Here is a 25,456-nt window from a genome sequence, read left to right on the forward strand (position 1 = left end):
TCTTTGGCCAGGTCTGCACTACAAAGTGATTTCAGCATCATTATATTGCTCAGGTGTGTGAAAAACACACAACGCTCCCTCGGTCAGCAGCTTTTGGCTGGTGCACACACTGCAATGCCACGTCTGGCGACAAAATAAAACCACCTCGACAAGAGGCCTAGAGCTTTGTGCCAAATTGTCAGTGTAAATGCTGCTGGTCATTATATCACCATAACTGGTCTCCACCAGTATCCCACCATGAACTCGCCTGCCCTGCATTCCTGCTACAGAGGCGGTACCTCTCTCCTTTCATAGCTCCAGAAAGCTCTGACAGCTGAGCTGTTATCTACATCGGGATTAGGTTGATAGAACTGCATTGCCAGCCTAAGTAATGTAATTACACCAACCTAATTTCATAGTGTAGACCTGTCCAAAGAATCGCACACACACCTTGGGAGCAAAACTTCACCTGCTCCTCTGCTTTACAGAAGCCAAACACGAGCAACACTTGTAAGGGCCCAGTGGGGATTGGCAGAGAATCAGGTGTGAGCAAACACGCTGCTTTAAGTAACAGCAGGTACCATGGCTTGGCTGGTTAAAGCACCTGTTTTGTAAACAAGAGATCCTGGGTTCAACTCCCGGTGGTACCTTAAAGACTGGCTTTTGGAGCACCTGGTATTGGCTACTGTCAGAATACAAGATTCAGAGCTAGATGAACCTATGGTTTAAATTACACTCGCAGGCACTGATAATAGAGTTACTGAAAGATTGGGTGTTAAGAGCTGATAGGTCAGTGGTCCAGTACCCTCAATGTGGTTTTAGCTGGAAACACACCTGGAGGACAAAGACTCAACTGAACTGATTCAGAAGAGAATAATAACAATAATACTTTCAAACCAAAGTCCCCAAACAGATTAGTACTGGTTTTTCAGTTTGGGGAATTTTTTTTTCCCAGTCAGACCTTGCCAAGAGAAGCAGGGAGAAAATGTTTGAGTTGCCTCCTTCAGAACAGCTTGGCCTAGACACTAGCTCTGGTTCACTGCTCTGGCCTTGCTCGGGTTGAGGGTATTTTAATAATTTGGGCAGGTCCCAGGGTGTTTGGAGGAGATGACGAGGATGTTACCTTTTGAGATATAATTGAGATATAAATTAAGAAATACAGGACTAGAGAATTTTTCTTTTTTTAAGAAATCTGGGATTTAGACATTTTATTTAAAGCAAGAGAGTTCTGAGTTTCTGAGAAGGTTTTTGTTTGCAAGAAGCAACATCATACCAAACGGGGACATGGTTGTCTACAAAGGAGGAGTAATGACTAAATGCATCCGATGAGGATGCGATTTGTACCCATGCATGCAGAGCACAATGGACTAGCAGTCCATCGCCTTAACCACTCAGCCACCTCATCAGAACTATCAAGGAAAAGACAGGAGGAGAAATCTAATGTCAGCAGAGATAGGGACAATAAGGAGTTTTTAAATACTAAGCGGAAGCAGAGGCTGAATGAGCTCCCCCTTCACATCTAGTGAGGAGCTGGGGGAAAGACTTCAGGAACAGACCGTGTTTGCACAGACACACCTACTCTGCCTAGCTATGCAGCATGATGGGGCCGCTTTCCCAGAATGACCAGTTTTGGCTGGTGGTGGGATACAAATCACTTTAGGATTGAGTGGAATGAAATGTTATTATTCTTCCTGCATGAGTGAAGGGCAGCAGAACATACCTAGTCGGTCCTGATGGAGGGGTAGGTGGGTGGGTGGGTGAGGAATAGCTTTTATTGGACTGCATAGAAGTGATTGAGAACATCATCCTAAAACAGTGGTCCCCAAACATTTCACACTGTGCCCTCTTATCCAGTTGGGGGAGGGCAAAACCAGAGCTTGAGGGATTCAGCCCTGGGTGGTGGGGCTCAGACTTTTGGCTTCAGCCCCAGGCACCAACAAGTCTAATGCCAGCCCTGGCGACCCCATTAAAACAGGGTTATGACCCACTTTGGGGTCCTGACCCGCAGCTTGAGAACCACTGCTCTATGCTGAGGGGAGAGAGTTTTCCTGGGGTGTAGTTAATCCACTTCCCCAAGAGGTGGCAGCTATGTCAGTGGGAGAAGCTATATCGGTGGGTGTGCAAGCTGTGGTGTTCACCACATTTAAGAAGTTTAATCAAACCCCATTTTTAAAACCACCTGTGGTCTGGGAATGGCAAAGGATCTCGAGGAAGCAGGGTCTGTCCTTCAAAGTCTTGGAGATCATGAGTCCATGGTCATGGGGGTATAGCTTAGTGGTACAGTGCTTGATGGTAGATCAAGTGATCCTTGATTCAAGCCCCAGTGTTCTCTTATAACCTTCTTTCTTTTTTTTTAAAAAAGGAAAACATTTTCATTTCCATTCTCCATTATGTTCAGGAGCTCCGCTGTACAGGGGTGCTTGATATGAATGTAAACACTCAACATTTCACTGTCCAAATGCACAAAAACCTAGCAAAGCTGTCCATCAGCTGAAATCAGTTCCAATCCTCTAACTGTCTAGTTTATGTTTTCATCAATTAAACAAAGGTATCATAGGAATGTACATTTGAAGATCCCTCTTCTCCAGGGGCTGTGCTGTGCAGAAGAACAAGAGCCACATCCAGCTACAGTTCAGGAGTCTGATGACCAAAGAGCCAATAAATGTTCTGAGGGATGGAGAAAAATGCCTTCTAGTGAGCTCAACCTGTTTCGCTTATCAAAAGAAGATTGAAAGGTGACTTCATTGAAGTGTTGAAGGGCCTTCATGGAGAGAATAGATTGGGTATTAAAGGGCTCTTGAATCTAGGACAGAAAGGCATAACAAGACCCAGTGGCTGGAAGGTGAAAAGAGACAAATTCATATTACAACTAAGGCACAAATATTCAACAGCGAGGATGATTCACCACAGGAACAATCTACCAAGGAAAGTGGTGGATTCACCATCTCCTGATGTCATTTCATGAAGACTAGATGCCTTTCTGGAATGTGTTTGCTCCAAAAGTAGCTCTTGTGTCATACAGGAGGCCTGTGATATGCAGGGGGGTCAGATTAGATGCTCTAATGGTCTCTTCTGGCCATAAAGTCGACTAATTTCTGAAAAACTGACTGTAGCACTGGGAGCAGCGTCTGATGTTTTCCTGTCTAGCCGGCTTGCTGCCTAGAACGAACGCTCCTTGAGTGGGGTGATCCCCAGGGAGTAGCTCAAACCTCCAAAGTGCCTGGCCAGGGGCAGGACATTAGCACAGCAAGGGAGGGGTGTGGCAGTGACATCACAAAGGCCTTTTGCAGGACCTCAGACTATTGGTCAAAGGTGGTGGGGAGGTGGTGACCTCACAGAGAGATGCTGACATCAGCCAGGCAGGACAGGGGCGAGGGGCCAGGGAAACCTCAGAGACCCCTGTGGCTTTGCTTCAGCAAGTCTCCTTCTCCAGGTCTCTCTTTGAGGACTGAGAGAGTATTTGGGTTCACGTACGTGAGCGCCAGGAGGAACCTCTTTCGAGTTTTCTCCTTCCCTTTTCCTGATTTTACTAGAAAACAGATGTCCCTGTTTAGAAGGTTGAAGCCTCCTCGAGGTTTGAAACCTGTTCAGTCTGATCCATCTGGTGACAGTTGAATTCTAGGCATGGAAAACACGAGCTTAAGGAGGCAGAATTTTATTCCGTACCTGGGATTTTGTCCCTTAAAATCACTGGGGACATTAGGGTTTGTTCTTTTTGTTTCACCTTTTCCTCCATCTATCCCTCCCTCCTTTCTCTTCGTCTCTTGCTTCTTTTGTCCTTTCTCCTGTTCCCCTCCCAAAACCAGGAACAGTGTCGGGGTGTGTTGGGGGCGGGGGCATAAGAGGGGGTTGGGCGGCACTGGGGGAGGGAGCTTGGGGGTGTTGGAGGCGGCGGCAGAGAGGGGATGGGCAGCATTGGGGAGGAGCTTGGGGGTGTTGGGGGCGGGGCAGAAGAGGGGATGGGCGGCATCGGGAGGGAGCTCGGGGTTGGGCACGGGGCAGAGAGGGGATGGGCGGCACTGGGGTTTGGGAGCTCGGGGTGTTTGGAGGAGGGGTAGAGAGGGGATGGGCGGCACTGGGGAGGGGAGCTCGGGGTGTTGGGGCAGGGGCAGAAGAGGGGATGGGCGGCATCGGGAGCTCGGGGTGTTTGGGGGCGGGGCAGAGGGGATGGGCGGCACTGGAGGAGGGGAGCTTGGGGCGGGGCAGAGAGGGGAAAGGGAGGTCGGGGTGTTGGGGCGGCGGCAGAGAGGGGAAAGGGAGGTCGGGGTGTTTGGGGCGGGGCAGAGAGGGGATGGGTGGCACTGGGGAGGGGAGCTTGGGGGTGTTAGGGGTGGGGGCAGAAGAGGGGATGGGCGGCACTGGGGAGGGGAGCTTGGGGGTGTTAGGGGACGGGGCAGAGAGTGGGATGGGTGGCACTGGGGAGGGGAGCTCAGGGGTGTTTGGGGTAGGGGCAGAGAGGGGATGGGCGGCACTGGAGGAGGAGCTCAGGGGGTTGGGGCGGGGCAGAGAGGGGATGGGCGGCACTGGGGAGGGGAGCTCGGGGGTGTTGGGGCGGGGGCAGAGAGGGGATGGGCGGCACTGGGGAGGGAGATCGGGGGTGTTTGGGGAGGGGCAGAGACGGGGTGGGCGGCACTGGGGAGGGGGAGCTCTGGGGTGCTTGGGGGCGGGGCAGAGATGGGGATGGGCGGCACTGGGGAGGGGAGCTCTGGGGTGTTGGGGCGGGGGCAGAGAGGGGATGGGCGGCACTGGGGAGGGGAGCTGGGGGTTGGGGATGGGGGCAGAAGAGGGGATGGGCGGCACTGGGGAGGGAGCTCGGGGGTTGGGGGCGGGGCAGGGAGGGGATGGGCGGCAGTGGGGAGGGGAGCTCGGGGCGTTGGGGCGGGGCAGAGAGGGGAGGGGCGGCACTGGGGAGGGGAGCACGGGGGTTGGGGCGGGGCAGAGAGGGGAGGGGCGGCAGTGGGGAGGGAGCTCAGGGGTTGGGGCGGGGCAGAGAGGGGAGGCGGCACTGGGGTGGGGAGCTCAGGGTGGTTGGGAGGGGCGGCACTGGGGAGGGGAGCTCGGGGGTTGGGGGCGGGGCAGAGAGGGGAGGGGCGGCAGTGGGGTGGGGCGCTCGGCAGGGGAGGGGAGCTCAGGGGTGTTGGGGACGGGGCAGAGAGGGGATGGGCGGCACTGGGGAGGGAGCTCAGGGGTGGTTGGGGCGGGGCAGAGAGGGGATGGGCGGCACTGGGGAGGGAGCTCGGGGTTGGGCTGCTCAGGAGCCGCCTCGCGAACGCTTCAAGGCCACGTGACGCCCTCTCGGAAACTCCGCCTCTCCCGAGACAGCCAATAGGAAGAGGAGGCAGAGCCCTGACCAATGGGAGCGCGAGAAGAAACCTTCCCCCCCCGCCCAGTTCCAGTGTGAGGTTGGGGGCTGCAGTGACCAGAGCCCCCAGCAGGGTGCATCGGGGGGGGGGGCTGCAGTGACCAGAGCCCCCAGCAGGGTGCAGCGGGGGGGGCTGCACTGACCAGAGCCCCCAGCAGGGTGCATCGGGGGGGGGCTGCAGTGACCAGAGCCCCCAGCAGGGTGCAGCGGGGGGGGCTGCACTGACCAGAGCCCCCAGCAGGGGGGCTGCCGGCCGTGGGGTTCCCTGCAGCCTGGTGCCATTCACAGGGAGACCCGCAATAGCCTGACCCCCCCCACCCCTGTCCGAGCTCCCGCCCTGCCCCCCAGCCCACTGCCTCTTGAGCAGCCCCTGCGGTGTCACCACTACCCCCGGCTGTGTCCCCGCAGCTTCCCAGCCCCCAGCTCCTCCGGTGGCCCACCCCACTTCCTCCTGCAGCCTGCCCCATTCCCCCCCTCAGTCCCATCTTCACCCCGACATCTCTCCAACCCACCTCCCCCCATCGCAGCCTCTGCCCCCCAGTGCCCCGGCCCTGCTCCCCATGGGGGGCGTGAGAGGCCCCCACCCCCCGGCCGCTCCACTCCCCACAATGGGCAGCTGCTGGCGCGGAGGAAGGGGGGTCTGGGCCAGGCCCGGTGCTGGGCTGATCCTGGTGAAAGAGAGACGAGCCGGCAAGGCTGAGAGGCCCCTCCCTTGTCTGGGGACAGGGGCTCCACAATTTGGCCAGTGTCACCCTCCCCATCCAGAGGAGACGTCCGCTCCCAGCAGGCCGTGCTCCATCTCCACCCCGCAGGGGAGCCCCAGGCCAGCAGTGCCCCCCACCCCGCCCCCATCAGCAGCCAAGCCGGGAACCTGCCCCTCCTCCCCTGCGAGGGCTGCAGGACTCCCTGCCCCCGCAGCACCAGCCTCCCCCCATGTCCCCGGGGTGGGGTGGGGGAAGGGGGGATTCTTTCTTCCCATTGCCCAGATCCCACCCCCACCCCGGGCTGCCCCGACAGGAGGCAAGGGCTGCAGCAGTTGGCTGCTTCCCCACGGGTACCCAGGAGCCGCCAGGAGAAGGGACAAGATTCTCCACGGCGCTGCAGCCGTTCACACTGGGACCCGTCTCACACGGGGGAAACTGAGGCACCAGGGAGGGCGAGATGGGCTGCACCAGCTCAGATTGGGAGTCTGCGGGAGAGCCAGGAATAGAACCCAGGAGTCCTGGCTCCATGGGCAGCTTGGGACTCCTCCACTTGGGGAGGCTGGGCGGGCCCGGACTGTGGCCCTGCCCCAAGGCCTGCTGCCACTCAGCCTCCTCCTGCCAAAGCCCCGCCCACACGCCCCCTCCACCCCGCCCACACTCCCCCTTCAGCCCCGCCCACACTCCCCCTTCAGCCCCGCCCACACGCCCCTTCAGCCCCGCCCACACGCCCCCCTCAGGACCCATTTGTTCCACTCCCGACCCCCGCCCACCTCTCATGTCTCTTCCCCCGAGGCCCTGCCACTTGTGCCTCTTCGCCCCCACCCCCAGGCCCCCCCCCCCAGCCACTCAGCCGTGTTCACCCCCAGCCACGCCCCCCCCCGCCCCAAGTGGCGGGATGGAGCTTAGGAAAGGGCGAAGTGAGGATGGGGCCTTGCGGGGGAGAGGACGAGTGGGAGCAGGGCCTCTGGGTGGAGCACGGGCCAGGTGCCTCCCCGGGCCCCTTATACCCACCGCCCCTGCCTGGCTCCCGGCCTCCCCGGCTCTAACCACTAGACCCAGCGGCACTGGGAGAATTTGTATAGTGGGAGGTGCTGAGAGCCAGTGAAGAAACCTGTAAACCCTGCACAGGATGGAAACCACTTCAAGCCAGGGGGCACCACGACTGGCCCCCACTCCCTTCCCAGAGCCAGCGGTGGGACCCGGATACCCTGGCTCCCAACCCCCACTCTAACCACTAGCCTGCACTGCACTGCCAGAGCTGGCGAGAAGAACCAGGAGTCCTGACTCCCAGCCCGGTCGTGGGTGGAGCAGGACGTACTGGCCATGGGCTCAGCTGGGCATCGCTTACCATTAGGCTGGATGGTATCCCAGTGCTGACCTCCAGCCCCACAGCTCTGCTGGTGCCCCTCACTCCCGACCCGCAGCCCCCTCGATTCCTCGCTGAGCTCCCCAGTTACTGCGCTGCTGGTGCCCCTCACTCCCGACCCGCAGCCCCTCTAGGCGTCAACCGGCTCTGACGGTGCCCCTCACTCCCGACCCGCAGCCCTTGCTATCCCAGTCCTGACCTCCAGACTCTCAGCTCTGCTGGTGCCCCTCACTCCCGTTCCGCATGGGTCACCCCTGGAGCAGGTTAAAGCTGCAGGTTGACAGTGGGGTTGCTGCCCCTGTGAACAGCTGCTGTAGCACCGCCTGGGCAGGACAGGGAGACCCAGTTATACCCCTCCCCCGCCCCAGCCTGTATCGGGGGATGGGAGCGCTCACACCCTGGGGCCCCTGATTTGGGACGGAGGGAGGCCCCCGTGCACCAGGGATGCTGTAAGGGCGAACAGGGGCACCCACCCACCAGAGATCTTCTAGGGGGGGAGAGTGGCACCCACACACTCAGGATCTTGTAGGGGGGGACAAGGGCATCCACAGTCCGGGATCCTCTGCAGAGGGACGGACACCCACACATCCAGGATTCTGTATGGGGGGCAGAGGTACCCGGACACCTGGGCTCCTGGACGGAGAATGGGGGGCACCAAAACATCCGGGATCTTACCTGGGAGGACAGCGGCGCCTGCAGCTCGACATGAGACGGGGGCGGGGGGAGCAGGAGCATTTCCCAGTTCCAGGCTGTTCCAGGCTGTCCCCGTCTGGCCAAGGCACAGAGCTCACAAGCAGAGTTTAAAGCTCCAGCTGCCAGGCAGCAAAACAAGCCAGGCTCCGTGGCTGGTGCCTGTGATCCCAGCGCCTGGGGAGGCTGAGGCCGGTGGATCACTTGAGCTCAGGAGTTCTGGGCTGCAGGGGGCTGTGCCGATCAAGTGTCTGCACTAAGTTCAGCATCAATATGAGGATCCCGGGGAAGCTTGGGGTCCCCAGGTTGCCTAAGGAGGGGTGAACTGGCCCAGGTCGGAAATGGAGCAGGTCAAAACTCCCCTGCTGATCAGTAGTGGGATCACACCTGTGAATAGTCCCTGCAGCGTAGCCTGGGCAAGACAGTGAGACACGGTCTCTTTGTATACAGACACCCTCCACAGAGCCTGGAGGGGGGGATGGGAGCACCCACACGCTGGGGATTGTGACTTGGGGTGAGGGACGCACCCAAGCAACACGGATCTTGAAAAGGGGAACAGAGACACCCACAGATCCTGGATGGGAGCACCCACATGATGGGGATCTTGAACTGGGAGGAGGGAAGCACCATGTACCAGAGGTTCTGAAGGGGGAACAGGGACACCCACACACCAGGTGTCTTGCAGCAAGAGCTGCGGTCTTCATTTACACAGATCAGTGATGGGGATTTAACCAATTCCTGCGCAGAACTTGTTCCACTAGATAATTAGCCTCACGGTTAAAAAATGGTAATTTCCAGTTGGTGTTTTGTGACATTGACTGCAAACCAAGGGGGTCATGTTCAACCTTTGTCTGGTGAATTAAAGACCCCTTTCAAATCAGATATTCCCCCCTCTGGGAATTTTTAAAACTGTGTATTTAAAATCAGTGACTAAATCGCCTCTTAACCTCCAGTCAATGAAATCAATTGAGTTTCTTCAATCTCTCGCTGTAGACAGAAGAGACCAATGCACATTTTCCTTGTTTTTAAAGGCAAAATTCCTGATCTTTCCAAGGGGATCTTCTGCTTCAGCTGTCAGTTTGGGGAAGGATTTGGCTTCCTGGGCTATAATCTGCCCGCTGGGTTATAATCTGCGGTCTGAAGGGTCAAATTTAGATGAGGCCGTTAGTGCTGCCCCGTGTGGCCGGAGAGGGGAGCTCACAAGCAGAGTTGAAAGCTGGAGCTGGAACGGACCTGGCAGGACACGCGGGGCACAAAGGCTCTCACGTGGGACCCTCGCTGTGCAGCAGGAGGCTGCGGGCAGCTGATTGTCAGGGCTCAGGGCAGCTCCCTGCCAGGCTGAGCCGGTGTCTGTGCTAAGCTCGGCATCAATCAGGTGATTCTGGGCAGTTCGGGGTCTCTGGGCTCCCACAGGAGGGTGAAGCAGGTCACCCCTGGAGCAGGTTAAAGCTGCAGGGTGACAGTGGGGTTGCTGCCCCTGTGAACAGCTGCTGTAGCACCGCCTGGGCAGGACAGGGAGAGCCAGTTATACCCCCCCCAGCCTGTATCGGGGGATGGGAGCACTCACACCCTGGGGACCCACCCACCAGAGATCTACTGGGGGGGGGGGGAGAGTGGCACCCACACACCAAGGATGTTGTAGGGGGGGCACACTCCAGGATCCTCTGCAGAGGGACGGACACCCACACATCCAGGATTCTGTATGGGGGGCAGAGGTACCCGGACACCTGGACGGGGGATGGGGGGGCACCGAAACATCCGGGATCTTACATGGGAGGACAGAGGAGCCTGCACTCCGACATGAGACGGGGGCGGGGGAAGCAGGAGCATTTCCCAGTTCCAGGCTGTCCCTGTCTGGCCAAGGCACAGAGCTCACAAGCAGAGTTTAAAGCTCCAGCTGCCAGGTCACAAAACAGCTACTTCCCAAGAGTTTGTTTCTTCTGAAATTAATTGACCCTGGCCCCATCAATTGATCCTGGCCTGGTGTCTGGCCGTGGAATTTACTGTTTTTATCCCAGCATATTTGTAAAGCAATGTCTTCTTTAAAAGCTCCTTTATTCTAGGTTATACAAGCAGGTCACTTCCCAGCTATTTCAAGGAGATGGAATTTTCCTGACCCACAGGGAACTTAAACTAACATGCTCAAGATCACACATTCCTTAGGAGAAAACAAAGGGGAAAAAAACCAAAACCCACCAAACCATTGCTGTTTCTACCCAAATGATCAATGAGACCAGAAAGGGAGACTGTGCAATTAACTGTCTGTACTACACTGAGGGTATGGCTACACTTGCAAATTTGCAGCGCTGCAGCAGGGTGTGAAAAAACACCCTCTGCAGCGCTGCAAATTGCGGTGCTACAAAGCGCCAGTGTAGTCAAAGCCCCAGCGCTGGGAGCGCGGCTCCCAGCACTGTCCGTTATTCCCCACAGGGAGGTGGAGTACGGACAGCGCTGGGAGAGCTTTCTCCCAGCGCTGGCGCTTTGACTACACTTAGCGCTTCAAAGCGCTGCCGCGGGAGCGCTGCCGCGGCAGCGCTTTGAAGTGCTAATGTAGCCATAGCCTGACTCTGCAGTTACTTGGATGCAGACACACCCAGCTCTACGGTTGGTTAACGTACAGAGACTCTGCTGCTGCTCATGAACTAGCAGCACATGACCTCTGAACAGCTGCCATTCGAATGCATCTGAAAGTCACAAGGAACAACGATCTGTGTTAAAGGAAGGCTGCCATTTATTAGAGCCCCAATTGATGCTTTGTGCACAAAGAGAGGATTGAATGTGTAACAGGGAGTTTGGTAAATCTTGGTTATTTTAGTTTTGTAACAGGCTCCTGTCCACCTCCAGTAGAGTTTTCAGTCCCAATGGCAACTTACTTACCAAATGTAATACAGACTAGTCCATGCCTCCCACGTGGATGTGGTTCTTGTTCTTCTGCACATTGTAGCCCATAGAGACCAAAGACCTGCAAATGTGACTTCATGTGCCTTCGTTTAATTGATGAAAATAGACATTTAGAGGATTGGAACTGATTTCAGCTGGGGGATATGTTTGCTAGGTTTCTATGCATTTGCACAGGAAAGCATTGAGTGTGTCAATTCATTTTAGGGATCCCTATTTAGGAGAGCTCCTGAACACACTGGAGATGGAATTACTTTTACTGAAGGTACAAGTTTGTAAGGGAGCACTTGGAGTTGAACCAAGGACCGTTTGATCTGCAGTCAAACACTCTACCACTGAGCTATACTCCCATGACATTTGCATAGGCAAGTCAGTGACCTTAAGGATTTTGAAGGATGGGCTCTGCCTCAGAGAGCTCCTTTTCTATTCCCAGACCTCAGGGGTTTAAAAAATGGGGTTTGATTAAACTTTATATACACATGTAGACACCACAGCTTGCACACCCACCAACATAGCTTCTCCCTCTGACATAGCTACCACCTCTCGGGGAGATGGGTTAACTGCACGGACAGGACAACTCTCTCTCCTCCGCTTAGAGCAGCTTCATTATTTATGAATAGGTGGGAAATAACCTCCTGAATGGACAGGAACCAATTTATCAGATATTGCTGTGTCTGCATTCAATATGGGTAACTGGTCATATTGGGCTGGATTAGTAGGAGCGTTGCCAGCAGATCGAGGGAAGTGATTATTCCCCTCTATTCAGCACTGGTGAGGCCACATCTGGAGCACTGCGTCCAGTTCCCCACATACACACACACACACACTACAGAAACAAATTGGAGAGAGTCTAGGGGAGGGTAACAAAAATGATTAGGGGGCAGGGGACTTACGAGGAGCGGCTGAGGGCAGGGCCGCCCAGAGGGTGGGTGGGCAGGGGGGGGCAGTTTGCCGCAGGGCCCCCAGGAGAATACAGGATTCTATAGTATTGCAACTTTTTTTATGGAAGGGGCCCCTGAAATTGTTTTGCCCCAGGCCCCCTGAATCCTGTGGGCGGCCCCTGCCCAGACCGTGGTGCTGTCCCCCCACTCCACCCCCTTCCCTCGTTGTCCTCCCTCCGAGGCCCCCCCCTGTGCTCCACCCTCACTCCCATTTGGCCACTTCCCACCCCTGCTCTTTGGCTGAGGCCTGCTGGTCGCTCGCTCCTCTCCTCCCCCAAGGCCTCCTCGCGCCTCTCCACCCCCTACCCCAAGGTCTGCCTGCTGCCCCCACCTCTCTGCCCCCTCCCCTGAGACCCGCCCTGCCCATCACCCACCCCTCTCTGCCCCCTCCCCTGAGACCTGCCCTGCCCACACCTATCTGCCCTCCTGTCCATCGCCCACACCTCTCTGCCCCTCCCTTGAGACCTACCCTGTCCACCTCTTTCTTTGATCATCTGTTGTTATTCCTTGAAACATCAAGGATGGAATAAAAAGCAAGTTTACTCCAGGGTGAGGAAAGAAAGGAGCCATCAACCCCCTGGCAAAGCTCAGTGCCCCAGAGAAAACCTGCCCCCTGCTATCGCAATCACTGATGTACTGGGGATATGACGGAAAGGGACTGTCTGAATGATCGAGGCAGGAAATGGACAAAAATCTACAGCAACATCATTAACCACAAACACACTCTCCTCGTGCTCCAGCCAGAAGGGAAAGGAGCAGGAATTCTTGCAGTTCAGCCATGGACACACTTACACAAGGGCACAGCAGTGTGTGTGTTGTGGAAGCTGGTCTGAGGAAACAACTGGAATTGATCACTCAGTGAGAACAGAACTAGAGTGCAGTGAAAGCTACTTACCAAACAAGTAGTTGTGGCCGAGTGGTTAAGGCGATGGACTAGAAATCCATTGGGGTCTCCCTGCGCAGGTTCAAATCCTGCCAGCTACGCAGGAAGTTGTGGTTCTTTAGTTTCAATGGAGCTGGGTCTTGTCTCACTCTTCAGTTATGTCTACATGAAAGAATAATGTGGCTTAAGTTAAAGCATTTTAATTGAACAGCTGTTGCATGTCCACCCTATTCCCCTGTGTCACCAGAGCACATCCATGCTAGCATCTCTTGGATCGCCACAGAGAGCAGTGCACTGTGGGTAGCTAGTCCACTGTGCAACTGGCTGCAGGGTGCTTTGGAAAGGGTTTGCAATGCCTCACAGGCTGGTACAGCATCACATGATGCAGGTTTCTATCCCATTGGTCCATGGGCATCCTACTAGATTGCCAGCTGCTTTTCAACTGCAATGTGCGTGGTGGGGTAGAGAGCATGTGTGGGGGGGGGAGAGAGTGTGTGCGTTGCAGAAGAGTGAGTGTGTCGCACACTGTCTCTAAGTTCAGACAGCTGCTGGAAGCAACCAGTCCAGAGGCAGGGGACAGCCCCGACATCAGCCCCCTTCTCTCCCTGGCTCAGCTCAGCACAGCACTCTCTGTCACACACACACACTGCTGCCTGCTTAGCTCTGTGTCAGCGGTGCTGGAACAGGGGGTTTAGAGGGCCATGGCCCCACCACTCTTTACTGGCTGTTAGGACAAATGATGGGGGCGGGGGAGGGTGCAGTCTTGGGGAAGAGGCGTCTGTGGGTGTGGCCTCGGGGGGACAGGTGGTGTGAGTGGGGGTCCTTAGGGAAGGGGTGTCATGGGGGTGCCACAGTTCGGACAACGGTGCCGCCCCCCACTGTAAGGAAGCTTCTGCCACCCCGGCTCTGTGTTGGCAGAGCGGGAGAGAGCAGCACCCACGGCAGTGATTTGCTCCCTGGGGCTCCGGCAGGGGGGCTCGGGAGGTGATTTAAAGGGCCAGGGGCTCCGGCCGCTACAGGGAGCCCTGGGCCCTTTAAATCACCAGCCTGGGGAAGCTGGGCCGGGCTGGCACAGCGTACTGGCTCTTGCCGGTACCCCATACCGGAACATACCGGCTTATTTTCACCTCCGGAAGGTCCTCACGTGGATCAATAACTGGTTAAAAGACAAGAAACAAAGGGTAGGAATAAATGGTCAGTTTTCAGGATGGAAACAGGTAACTAGTGGTGTCTGTACTGGGACCAGGACTAGTCAACATATTCATAAACAACCTGCTAAACAGTGAGCTGACAAAATTTGCAGATGATCCAAAACTACCGGCTTGCTGCGTAGAACGAACGCTCCTTGAATGGGGTGATCCGCAGGGAATCATAGAATCATAGAACTTAAGTTCAGAAGGGACCATTATGATCATCTAGTCTGACCTCCCGCAAGATGCAGGCCACAAAAGCTGACCCACCCACTCCTGAACTAATTCTCTCCCTTGACTCAGCTGCTGAAGTCCCCAAATCCTGATTTAAAGACTTCAAGTAGCAGATAATCCTCCAGCAAGCGACCCCTGCCCCATGCTGCGGAGGAAGGCGAAAAACCTCCAGGGTCTCTGCCAATCTACCCTGGAGGAAAATTCCTTCCCGACCCCAAATATGGCGATCAGCTGAACCCCGAGCATGCGGGCAAGACTCTCCAGCCAGACACTCAGGAAAAAGACTTTCAATATTCCAACATTGACCCTCGGTACTAATTACCAGTGGTTGCACATTATTGACCTATTGACTAAATCACGTTCTCCTATCAAACCATTCCCTCCATAAACTTATCAAGCTTAATCTTAAAGCCAGAGAGGTCCTTCGCCCCCACTGTTTCCCTCGGTAGGCTGTTCCAGAATTTCACTCCCTGATGGTTAGAAACCTTCGTCTAATTTCAAGCCTAAACTTCCCGACTGCCAATTTATATCCATTTGTTCTTGAGGGAGTAGCTCAAACCTCCAAAGTGCCTGGCCAGGGGCAGGACATTAGCACAGCAAGGGAGGGGTGTGGCAGTGACATCACAAAGGCCTTTTGCAGGACCTCAGACTATTGGTCAAAGGTGGTGGGGAGCTGGTGACCTCACAGAGAGATGCTGACATCAGCCAGGCAGGACAGGGGTGAGGGGCCAGGGAAACCTCAGAGACCCCTGTGGCTTTGCTTCAGCAAGTCTCCTTCTCCAGGTCTCTCTTTGAGGACTGAGAGAGTATTCGGGTTCACGTACGTGAGCGCCAGGAGGAACCTCTTTCGAGTTTTCTCCTTCCCTTTTCCTGATTTTACTAGAAAACAGAAGTCCCTGTTTAGAAGGTAAGAGCCTCCTTGAGGTTTGAAACCTGTTCAGTCTGATCCATCTGGTGACAGTTGAATTCTAGGCATGGAAAACACGAGCTTAAGGAGGCAGAATTTTATTCTTCAACTGGGATTTTGTCCCTCAGAATCACTGGGGACATTAGGGTTTGTCCTTTTTGTTTCACCTTTTCCTCCATCCATCCCTCCCTCCTTTCTCTTTGTCTCTTGCTTCTTTTGTCCTTTCACCAGTTCCCCTCCCAACACCAGGAGACGGGGTGTGTGGGTGTGTGTGTGTGTGTGTGTGTGTGTGTGTGTGTGTGGCAGGGGAGTTCTCAGCAGCTCCCACTGTGGGAGGTCCACCAAAAATGTGGGGCTGAAATAGTGCTCGGGCAGTGATCCCCCAACAGTGACCTGGACCATCCTTTGGGCTCTCTGGTGAGAACCCTCAGCTTCCCGTCCTCAGTCTCTACCCTGATTGGCTGAGCAGCAGGTTATTGACAGGGAGGAGACTCAGGTCCTTGTTGTTCTCTTTTAAGACCAAGTAAATAAGTCAGAACCAGTCATATGTTTGATTAATTTTGCTGCTTCTCTGCATTAATTGTCTCTGAGCAGTTCATGATTCTCTCTAACATTGCAGTTCTCCTCAAATACTTGCTGAAACTGTGCTCTGCTGTTGGTCTGGAGCTCATGCGAGAGCACTTTATTCAGGTCATTCAATGTGTGAAATTCAAGATCTGATGGTTAATTTGAAAATCACTAAAAGGGAAGGAGAAAACTCGAAAGAGGTTCCTCCTGGCGCTCATGTCCGTGAACCCGAATACTCTCTCAGTCCTCAAAGAGAGACCTGGAGAAGGAGAGTTGCTGAAGCAAAGCCACAGGGGTCTCTGAGGTTTCCCTGGCCCCTCGCCCCTGTCCTGCCTGGCTGATGTCAGCATCTCTCTGTGAGGTCACCACCTCCCCACCACCTTTGACCAACAGTCTGAGGTCCTGCAAAAGGCCTTTGTGATGTCACTGCCACACCCCTCCATTGCTGTGCCAATGTCCTGCCCCTGCCCAGGCACTGTGGAGGTTTGAGCTACTCCCTGTGGATCACCCCACTCAAGGAGCGTTTGTTCTAGGAAACAAGCCAGCTAGACAGGAAAACATCAGATGCTGCTCTCAATGCTACACTCAGGCTCTGCTTGCTGCAGCTCTTCTCCCCGCACAGATCTGCTCCCTGGGCAGCTTCTACGGCTCGTGCTGCTGCGGCTCGGCTCCCAGCACAGATCTGCTCTGGTTCTCCCCGGCTGGTGCAGCTCTGCTCCCCGGCTCTTCTCGGGCTCCTGCTCTCTCCTTAGCTCTGCCCCACTCTGGCCCAGGCAGTTTCAGCTCCCACGGAGGATGGGACCCCCTGGCCTGGTGACTCCCTCATTACACTGTCCGGCCTGTCAGTGCGGCTAACTTGGAGCTTTGGCCTCTCCCCATTGCCCCTGGGGATTGTCAGTCTCAGGGTCCTGATTTCCCATTGGCCCTTCCCCCTTCTATTGGGACTGGGAACTAGCCAACCAAAAACCCCACTAAGTTTTAGTAAGGGGCCAACAGCTCCTTACATGAGCCAGCCCCGTGAGAGTCACCAATGTCCAGAAACAGCAGCATGAGCTGGTCCCATGGTGTAATGGGCAGCACTCAGGACTCTGACTCCTGCAATCTGAGTTCAAATCTCAGTGGGACCTTGTGTTGGCTTGTGGTAAAGCCCTGGAGCTTCCAGTACTCAACTTCCCTGTCTCCAGTTGTGCAAGAGCCAGTCTTCCCCCTCCTGCTAGGTGACTTGCCCACTAGGGTTGAGGCTCTGAAACTTGCTTCCCTGGTTGCTGATTCCTGTGGTTTCACCAGATGCTTGGGATTCTCACAGCTTCACCTGATGCCCACAAGTTTGGCCATTTTACTTGCAGCCACATGTTACCTCTTGCCCACCTGGCACTTGAAGGAAGGAGTTTCAGGGCCAGGCTTCATAGTCAGGGCTAGGCAGGAGGGACGCAGAGTCCCAGGCTGGAGCCCAGCACCTCTCCTCCTCTGGGCACCTGGAGCAGAGGCGGCTGGTGCTGACAGCTCCAAGGGAAGGCTTAAAAGCTACAGAGCAACCGAGGTCAGGGCCAGAGGAGGGGAGAACCAGCAGATGGCCACAAAGACAGCCAGCCAGCCTGCTCCCTGCTATGCTAACCCCCCACTGAAGACGTGCTTAATCCACTTGCTGATCAGAAGGAAAACCTGTCAAAATCTGTGTGCAAGGAAAACACACTTGGCTTGGAAGGAGCGAGAAAAATGAGGGAGTGAAAAAAATAACCAGCGAGAGAGAGAGAGAGAGTGAAAACAACGTGAAAGGCAAAGAAAGAAATAAAGGGAGAGAAAAAAAATTAGAAAAAGAAGGAAAGAAAGCAAGAGCGTGAAAGGTAGAGGGGGAAAAAAGAAAGCAAGAACATACAAGCTAGAGAAGGAAAGGAATGAAAAAGAACGAATGAACCACAAGCGCTAGTTGAAGCTGGAATGGGAGAGTCAGAGAAAGGACAGACTGACCCGTTAAGTAAGGTTACACCCGATTCTCCATGTTGGGGGCACAGGCCTCCCATTTCCGTCCTGGCCCTGCTTGGGGGGACCATCCATAGGTGCCTATTGGCACCCCCATGCTCTGTGGAGGGGGCAAGCCCCAAAATACCCTCCCCTCGGGACACGGGCTCTCCCCAATCCCGACCCTCTTCCCACACGCTCCTGGGAATGGGGGAAGGGGGGGAAGGCGTGTGCTGAGCAGCACCATGGGTGTCTCTCTCTGGGGCGAAGGAAGAGGATATTTTTAGTACCAGAAGGAAAGAGCAGGGGGCAGGGGCGTTTGTGGAGCCGGGGCGCACACCAGAGAAAGGAACTGCATGCAGCCCAGCGTGAGCCCAGTGCCAGTTGGAGCCGAGACGCCCGTACCTGGAGGACCATCTCCAGAACCTACCTTGATGGTGCCGTCCATCACCGCTCCCACATGGAGCTTCCCACCTAGACATCCGTGGACGAGGTGAGGTGATGCATTGGCAAAGGGGGCTGTTTGAGAGAGAGAGAGAGTGTGTGAGTGTGAGTGTGTCTAATTTTGGAAAGTGAAGTCACAAACTGCTTGGGTTGGTTTCCTGTTGGTGTGAGGTTTTTTGGGGTTTTTTGGTCATCTTCTTGTTTTAGGGCTAGGGCTGGGTGGCTTTTTGCACGGCCATTGACGAGGGCAGTGGCACAAGGGGCTCAGGGTGGAGAATCGGGGTGGGGGAAGGGTGCATGGGAGGTCACAGGGAAAAGAATCACATTTAGCCCTTGCACGGCAATGGTGGTGCACTCACGCACTGCCACGCCTTCTAGTATAACGACTATTTATTTGTACAACAGCAGCACCTACAGAGACCGGGGCAGAATCAAGGCCTCCGTTGCACCAGGGGCTGCCCAGACACAGCGAGAGACAGGCCATGCTCCAGAGAGTTTACAGGCTCCATACCCTAAAAGTGGGAGGAGAAACAGAGGTCCAGGGTCACACAGCAGCACTGAGAATAAAACCCAGGAGTCCTGGCTTCTCCTGCTCTAACCACTAGACCCCACTCTGCTCCCAGAGTTGGAGACAGAACCCAGGAGTCCTGGCTCCCTAAAAGGGCAGGAGTGGGGTCTAGTGGTTAGAGGCAAGGATGATGGATGTCAGGACTCCTAGGTTCCAGTCCCAGCGCTGGGGTTAGAGTGGAGTCTCGTAGCTTAGCACAGGTGGGGCTGGGAGCCAGGACTCCTGGGTTCTTCCCATCCCCCCCTAAACCACCTTGCACAGCAGGAGGCGGCTGGGCAGGAAGTGGTGATGGGGTGAAAACTACCAAGAAATGCAAATCCTCAAAGGAGACTGTGCCAGGAACTGGGTGGTGCACAAACCACGGACCCCATCCCATCTCTAACCCCCCCTTGGCTGGCACTGGATCATGCCCCCTGTGCCCCCCCAATCCACCCCCTGTGAGCCCTGGGGTGCAGGGAATATCCATGGTGCTGGGCCCCCCATCCAATTGAAGTATTCAGTGTCACACTGACCCAAGGTGTGTGCATAGAATGGGGATTGTGTGTGTGTGTGTGTGTATTGATTAATTGATTTCTGCATGTGGTTTTGGGAAAGGCTTTTGTGTGTGGGGAGGGGGTGTTTGTGGCTGTGCAAGTGTGTGTGTTCATGTGGCTGGATTTGTGCATGTGTTTGCATCTGTTAGCAGTTGCGTTGATGTTGGCTTGATTTGTGCGGATGTTTGTGTATATTAGCAATTGTGTGTGTGTGTGTGTGGCTGGATTCATGCATGTGTTTGTGTATGTTTGCAATTGTGTGTGTGTGTGCATGCTCTGCTGCCCTCTGCCGGCGCAACAACCGTTTCTCTGTATGTCACAGCCCACATACCGTCGACCCCGGTGGTGATTTCCCCATCTTACAAGGGCTGGCTGGCCTGACCCTTCTCCCCTCTGCGCAGTGTGGTGGGGGCTGCAGCTCACCCCCTGTGGGGCAGGAGGGCCCAGGTGCAGGCACTGGGCTCCGATGCACCTGGAGAGCAGCTCAGGTGAGGTGGGGCAGGGCGTGTGGTGTCCGTTCTGCGTTGCCTGGTGCTGGGCCATTGCACAATCCCCAGCCACGCCGCACAGCGCACCCCGAGAGGGGGCGGGGGGCCAAGCAGATGATCCAGCACGAGGGGGAGAGGATGTGTGGTTGGGGGGAGGAAAAGCCTTGGGCTGCACTGGGGGAGCGCAGAGCAGAGGTGACACCCCAGAAACCTGCAGCAAAGGGATGGACAGGTGGGGTGGGTGGATAGAAGAGGCAGCGAGACTAAAATCTAAAAGGGGAGTGTGGGGTCTAGTGGTCAGAATGGGGGAGGGGGGTTGGTGGTCAGAATTCCTGGGTTCTATCTCCAGCCCTGGGAGCAGAGTGGGGTCCAGTGGTTAGGGTGTGTGTCGGGGGGAGAACCAGGACTCCTGGGTTCTCTCCCTGGCTCTGACTCTCTCTTGTGCAATCCCTCGGCAGTTACCCAACTCACCAGCGTATGGGAGCGAGGGGCTGGGGCCGGGTTGTGACACGGCCCAGAGTCCTGTGCTGCCCCTTTGTTACCCAACCGGGGCAGGGTGGGGGATGGCCTGGGAGACCCGCTAAGAAAGGCGCTTCTGGTGGATCTGTGTGTGGGTCACGCTGCCCCCTGCTGGATAGACCCCTCTAGGTCAGAACCAGTCTCAGCCCGGGTCAGACCCTGGGAGCCCAGCCCCCTCTGTCGCCATGGCCATGTCTATTGGTCTCCTGGAAAGGTCCATTCTCATGGGTAGCTGTCCAGTGGCAGTGAGTTCCACAGGCCTCGGCACACGCTGTGTGGGGCAGGAGGTCCTTGTGTTGGGAGCAGTGGGAGTGAACTGTGTGCAGTTGTGTCTCTGAGCACAATTGCGAATATTCTGGTGTGTGTGTGTGTGATTGTGAGTGTGGGTGGGGGTGTGATTGTTTCTCTCTTTGGGGGTTGGGCTAGCATGCCCCTCTGGGTGTGTTGTGTGTGAGTGTTCTTGGGATTGTGTGAGTCCCTTTGTGTGTCAATGTGTGTGTGTGTCACTTGCTGCAGGATACAAAATCCTGCAAAGCCGCCACCACACACACACACACACACACACACACACACACACACACACACACACACACACACACACACACACGGCTCAGCCCCACCAGCAGGTGGCAGCAGGGACACACACGTCTCTCCTGGGCCAGCTTGGACAATTTCCCATCACGACCCGGCACAGTGCTGGTGCCCCCACACGGGGGTGGGCAGTGACCGGGCAAGGGGGCCAGATGTGCTGGATTCAGAAGGAAGCACTTTGGGAAAATCAGTCACGGCCCTTAGCAGAGCTGGGACACAGACCCAGTGACCCCTGCACCACCCTGGGAGGGGAGTGGGGTCTAGTGGTCAGAGCAGGGAGGGGGCTGGGCACCAGGACCCCTGGGTTCTATCCCTGGCTCTGGGAGTGGGTGGGGGGGTCTAGAGCAGGGGGACTGGGAGCCAGGACTCCTGGGTTCCATAGAGGAGACTGTTTTTACCTGTGCCCCCCTCCCTAGAGATCCCAGCCCCCTAGTGGAGAGTGAGTGGGAGCAGAGGAAGTTACTCTCCCACTCCACAAACATGATTCAACCCACCCCACCCCGCATGGGCTGTGACATCATTGACCTCCCCCTCCCCCAGGCAGACAGTAGACGCCCCACCCCACCAGAGAACGGGGGATCTAGTTGCACCCACAACAATCTCACTCATGGTTGCAAAAAAAAAAAACCCTCATCCCCCCCAAACCACTGCTAGGACAGGATCTGCTGCTTTCCTTATCACCAGGAGCTGCTCCCGGCCAGGCACCACACCCCATTCACACGCCTTTGGTCACTACGTAGCTCAGTGGCAATCACTGCCCCGAAGTGACTCCGGCGCAGGCACCCACAGCACGAACTCCCCACACCGGATTCTGTCCACACACAGAGAATTCTCTCCGCCGGGCTCCTTCGGTTCCTCTCGCTGCTCCCCGTCCTGCCGCCAGACACTGCTCATCTGCATAGCCCCGCCCATGGACACGTGACACCTTCTGTCGTTTCGGTCTCAAGGGAATGAGTCGCCTGCGGGGAGTGAACACGTCACCGCAGGTCACAGCCCCAGCGTACGTCACAGCCGCCGGGCGGGGATTGTCTGTGAGCCCCGCGCTGGGGGCGGGGCTTCAGGGAGAGACCCAGCCCCATAGACAGCCTGGGGCAGGGAGATATTGGGGGAAGGGATGAGGGGATGGGGGGAGAAGGGGGGAGGGAGAGACCCAGCCCCATAGACCCGTAGGGGCAGGGGATATTGGGGTCAGGAGGGGAGAAGGGGGATTGGCAGAGACCCAGCCTGGGGTGCAGGAGGAAGGGGGTGGGGTGGAGGGAGACATGTGGGGTGGGGGTGGGGTGTGTGAAATGTTGGTCCAGGGAAACTGAGTCATTCCCAGGACATCGTGTGCAGGGGGGAGCACAGGGGCAGGGAGAGAGCCCCAGCCCCACAGAGCCCCAGAGGGATATTGGGGGCAGGGGAGGGGATGGAGGGAGGAGAGACCCAGCCCCATAGACCCCTAGAGGCAGCAGGATATGGGGGGGTAGGAGAGGGGATGGCAGAGGAAAGTCCCATCTCCATAGACCCACCCAAGAGGCAGGAAATGAGGGGAGAAGGTGGGAGGGAGGGACCAGCCCTATAGACCTGTAGGGGCAGGGAGATATTGGGGGCAGGAGGGGAGAAGGGGGGTTGGCAGAGACCCAGCCCGGGGTGCAGGGAAATGGGGTGGTTTGGAGGGAACTGGGCAGGAGAAGAGACACATGGCAGGACACATGTTGGGACAGGGAAACTGACTCACTCTGAATACATGCAGAGCAGGGCAGAGCGGAGGCAGATCATGCTGGTCCCAGGGTAATTTCGGGGGGTTCTGATTCCCCACTGAGCCGGGGGGCTCCCTTCTGGGCTGAGGAGACCTGGGGTGGGTGGGTGCAGGGGCTGTGTGTGTGTGTCAGGCTGGGGGAGCTGCCTGGGCAGAGGAGCTGGAACTGGGGGTGCTGCAGCAGCCCCTGGCTTGACGTGGTTTCCATCACACCAAGGGGTTACAGTTGGTTCAGTGGCTCAGCACCCCCCCACTATACAGATTGTTCTGGCACCACTGGCCTAGGGTCACCGTCTAGTGCCCTTTGCTGCCCCGCTCAGGGCCTGCCTGGCTCTCCTAGAGCAGGGCGAGCGCCCAGCTCTCCTGGGGCAGGGCTGGCGAGAGCTCTGGACAGATACTAACAGCGCCAGGGAGCCTGGATGAATATTAGTGGGACAGAGGAGCCTGGGGCAGTTTATCAGAGAGCAGAAATGAATCCCGCACACAGCGCTGGAGCTGCAGTGCTCAGGGTGTGGGCCTGGGTCTCCTGCACAGTCTCCCTGCACCACCTCGTGGCATAACAAGTTCCCTGCAGAGAAGCAGAGGTGCGGGACTGAGGGCTGCGGCGGGGGCTGCAGCACCCCCATGTCTCACTGTGAAAAGCTCCAGGTGCTGTGGGAACAAAGCCGGCATTATTGTGCGATTCCAGAGAACCCCGGAGCTGTGCTGCCCCTGTGCAGTGTGAGCGGGAATTACATGTTTTCACAATGCTTGTGAACACACCTGGGTACAGTTCACAGGCTTTCAGCACCCCTGACAGGCTGATTAGAACACCTGCAGCCAATCAAGGCAGGCTACTCAGGATAAAAAGGAGCTCATTCCAGTTTGTGGTGTGCGTGTGAGGAGCTGGGAGCAAGAGGTGCAAGGAGCTGAGAGGGAGAGGGTGAGGGTGAGGGTGTAGCTGCTGGAGGACTGAGGACTACAAGTATTATCAGACACCAGGAGGAAGGTCCTGTGGTGAGGATAAAGAAGGTGTTTGGAGGAGGCCAGGGGGAAGGAGCCCAGGGAGTTGTAGCTGTCATGCAGCTGTTACAGGAGGCACTATAGACAGCTGCGATCCACAGGGCCCTGGGCTGGAACCCGGAGCAGAGGGCGGGCCCGGGTTCTCCCCAAACCTCCCAACTCCTGATCAGACACAGGAGGAGTTGACCCAGACTGTGGGTTCCACCAGAGGGGAAGATCACTGAGGTGAGAAAATCTGCCAATAAGCACAGGACCCACCAAGGTAGAGGAGGAACTTTGTCGCAGCCTCTAATTGCAGCATTTTTAAATGGTCCGCATGTTGCTTGCAGGCTCCTAACACTTGCCACAGCAGCTCCTTTTAACTTCCATTCAACCATCTGTACTTATGCCGATAGGTTGACTTTAGGTCTTTAACTTTGATTGGTAGCTGAGAAGATGATAAATTGGACAGAAATCCGTTCTTCATTTGCTTGTTATTTCCTGACTTCTTTATTCATCGCCTTTTCCTTATTTCCCTGCAGATTGACTAGATCTGGGTGCTGGCAGGGGGACCTGATGGGCTCCTTATTGTCTGATTTCTTTCGGAAGCATTGAACTTGCCAGGGCACAGTCAGATTCTGGATGCTCAAGGTAATGTAACACCTCATGCTCAGCTTTAGTTCTGTTTCTCAGCTCTTTTGGAAAATCGATCTTTAGTCTGACATGTAGCATCCTCGCATTAGGAGATGGCTAATTAATAAGACCATAAACCTTGGCAATCAAATGGAACCTGAAGTCCACAGAAGACCCTGAAATGCCCTTGGGGAGTGAAGTGCAAGTTGAGGAAGGCTTCCCTGCACAGCTTCTCTCTCAATTCTCGTTTTCCTGTATTGAGCGCAAAAGTCGGGAATCAGCTCAGGGCACGGTATACCACGTGTGCAGTGGTTAGACAAGAAACTGGACTGGTATGGAGCAAAACTCTTATGTGTGCCTGATGACTGTATGTTTGAGAAGGAGCAGAAAAGAGCATTGGGGCTGCGGTATAGCGCTTGCATAGGCTTTCTGTGGCCTGTTTTGCTGTAAGAGTTAAAACAGCGAGAGATTGTTAGTCACATGTCAGTTGGTGGGTTTATGCAAATTAGGCATGTACAGGGAAACCAACAAGAGGAAAGAGGCTGAAAGACTTCTCTGTCTTTGAACAGAATTGTGTGTTAAGGGCTCTTGCTTTGAATTCTTCCAGTGGAGTCATTTCGGGGAAGTGATCATCAGTTAGTTACCTAGTTATCAAAGCCTCGTGAATGGTGTTTGGTGTGTGTGTGTGTGTGTGTGTGTCTGGGAGCTCCTCGTGCTGAAGTAGAAAGCAGTGGGGGAAGAGCGGCTGCCTAGCATCCGAAACTCTCAGCATTGCTTCTCTGCTCCTTAGGGCCATGATCAATTGTCTTGATGTTATTGGTCTTTTGGCCTTGAGATGAAAACCTGGTCTGTGTCTTGGGAACCTTGAAGAAACATTATGTAAGTTGTATCTGTTCTTATCAGTTTAATATCTGATAGGTCCTTTATTAGAGAACTGTATGTTAAATTGATTTTTGAAACAAGGGGATGGAATAGGAGCTTGCTTTGTTCACCCCATGCATTGACCTGGTATTGTAGTGTCTCCAGGACCAGTGCCTTTCCTTCTGAGGAGAATTGTCTGGTTACAAAAGCAGAAAGAGTTTCACTCTAAAGATGCTGATTTGAGAAGTTGTTTTTTTTTTTAAGTAGTTGAAAAATCAGGTCTTTTTAGTTCTTTGGTTTCTTCATGACAACATATTGTTAAAATTTCTTGAGAATGTTTTCTAAGCTACAGATAGATGTGTTTCTTAGTCTTGCTGGAGGATTATTTTAAAAACCAGAAATCTTCTGTTTGCTGTG

The 25,456-nt window shown here is 55.4% G+C and overlaps 1 protein-coding gene and 4 non-coding genes across 5 annotated transcripts in view; 4 read left to right on the plus strand and 1 right to left on the minus strand.

The window, feature by feature from the left end:
• Positions 1-25,456, plus strand: part of LOC120375609 (zinc finger protein 850-like) — a gene marked incomplete at both ends in the record, with an annotated part of 390,939 nt that overhangs the window by 170,962 nt on the left and 194,521 nt on the right. The window lies entirely within an intron of this gene.
• On the minus strand, positions 11,278-11,349 carry TRNAC-GCA. Its single transcript has one exon. It is a non-coding gene; the product is annotated as a tRNA-Cys (tRNA).
• On the plus strand, positions 12,843-12,924 carry TRNAS-AGA. The gene has a single exon. It is a non-coding gene; the product is annotated as a tRNA-Ser (tRNA).
• Positions 16,777-16,848, plus strand: TRNAQ-CUG. Its single transcript has one exon. It is a non-coding gene; the product is annotated as a tRNA-Gln (tRNA).
• Positions 25,038-25,220, plus strand: LOC120376465. Its single transcript, XR_005587343.1, has one exon. It is a non-coding gene; the product is annotated as a U2 spliceosomal RNA (small nuclear RNA).

Source organism: Mauremys reevesii, linkage group 12 (assembly GCF_016161935.1).
Source record: "Mauremys reevesii isolate NIE-2019 linkage group 12, ASM1616193v1, whole genome shotgun sequence".
Lineage (NCBI taxonomy): Eukaryota > Metazoa > Chordata > Testudines > Geoemydidae > Mauremys > Mauremys reevesii.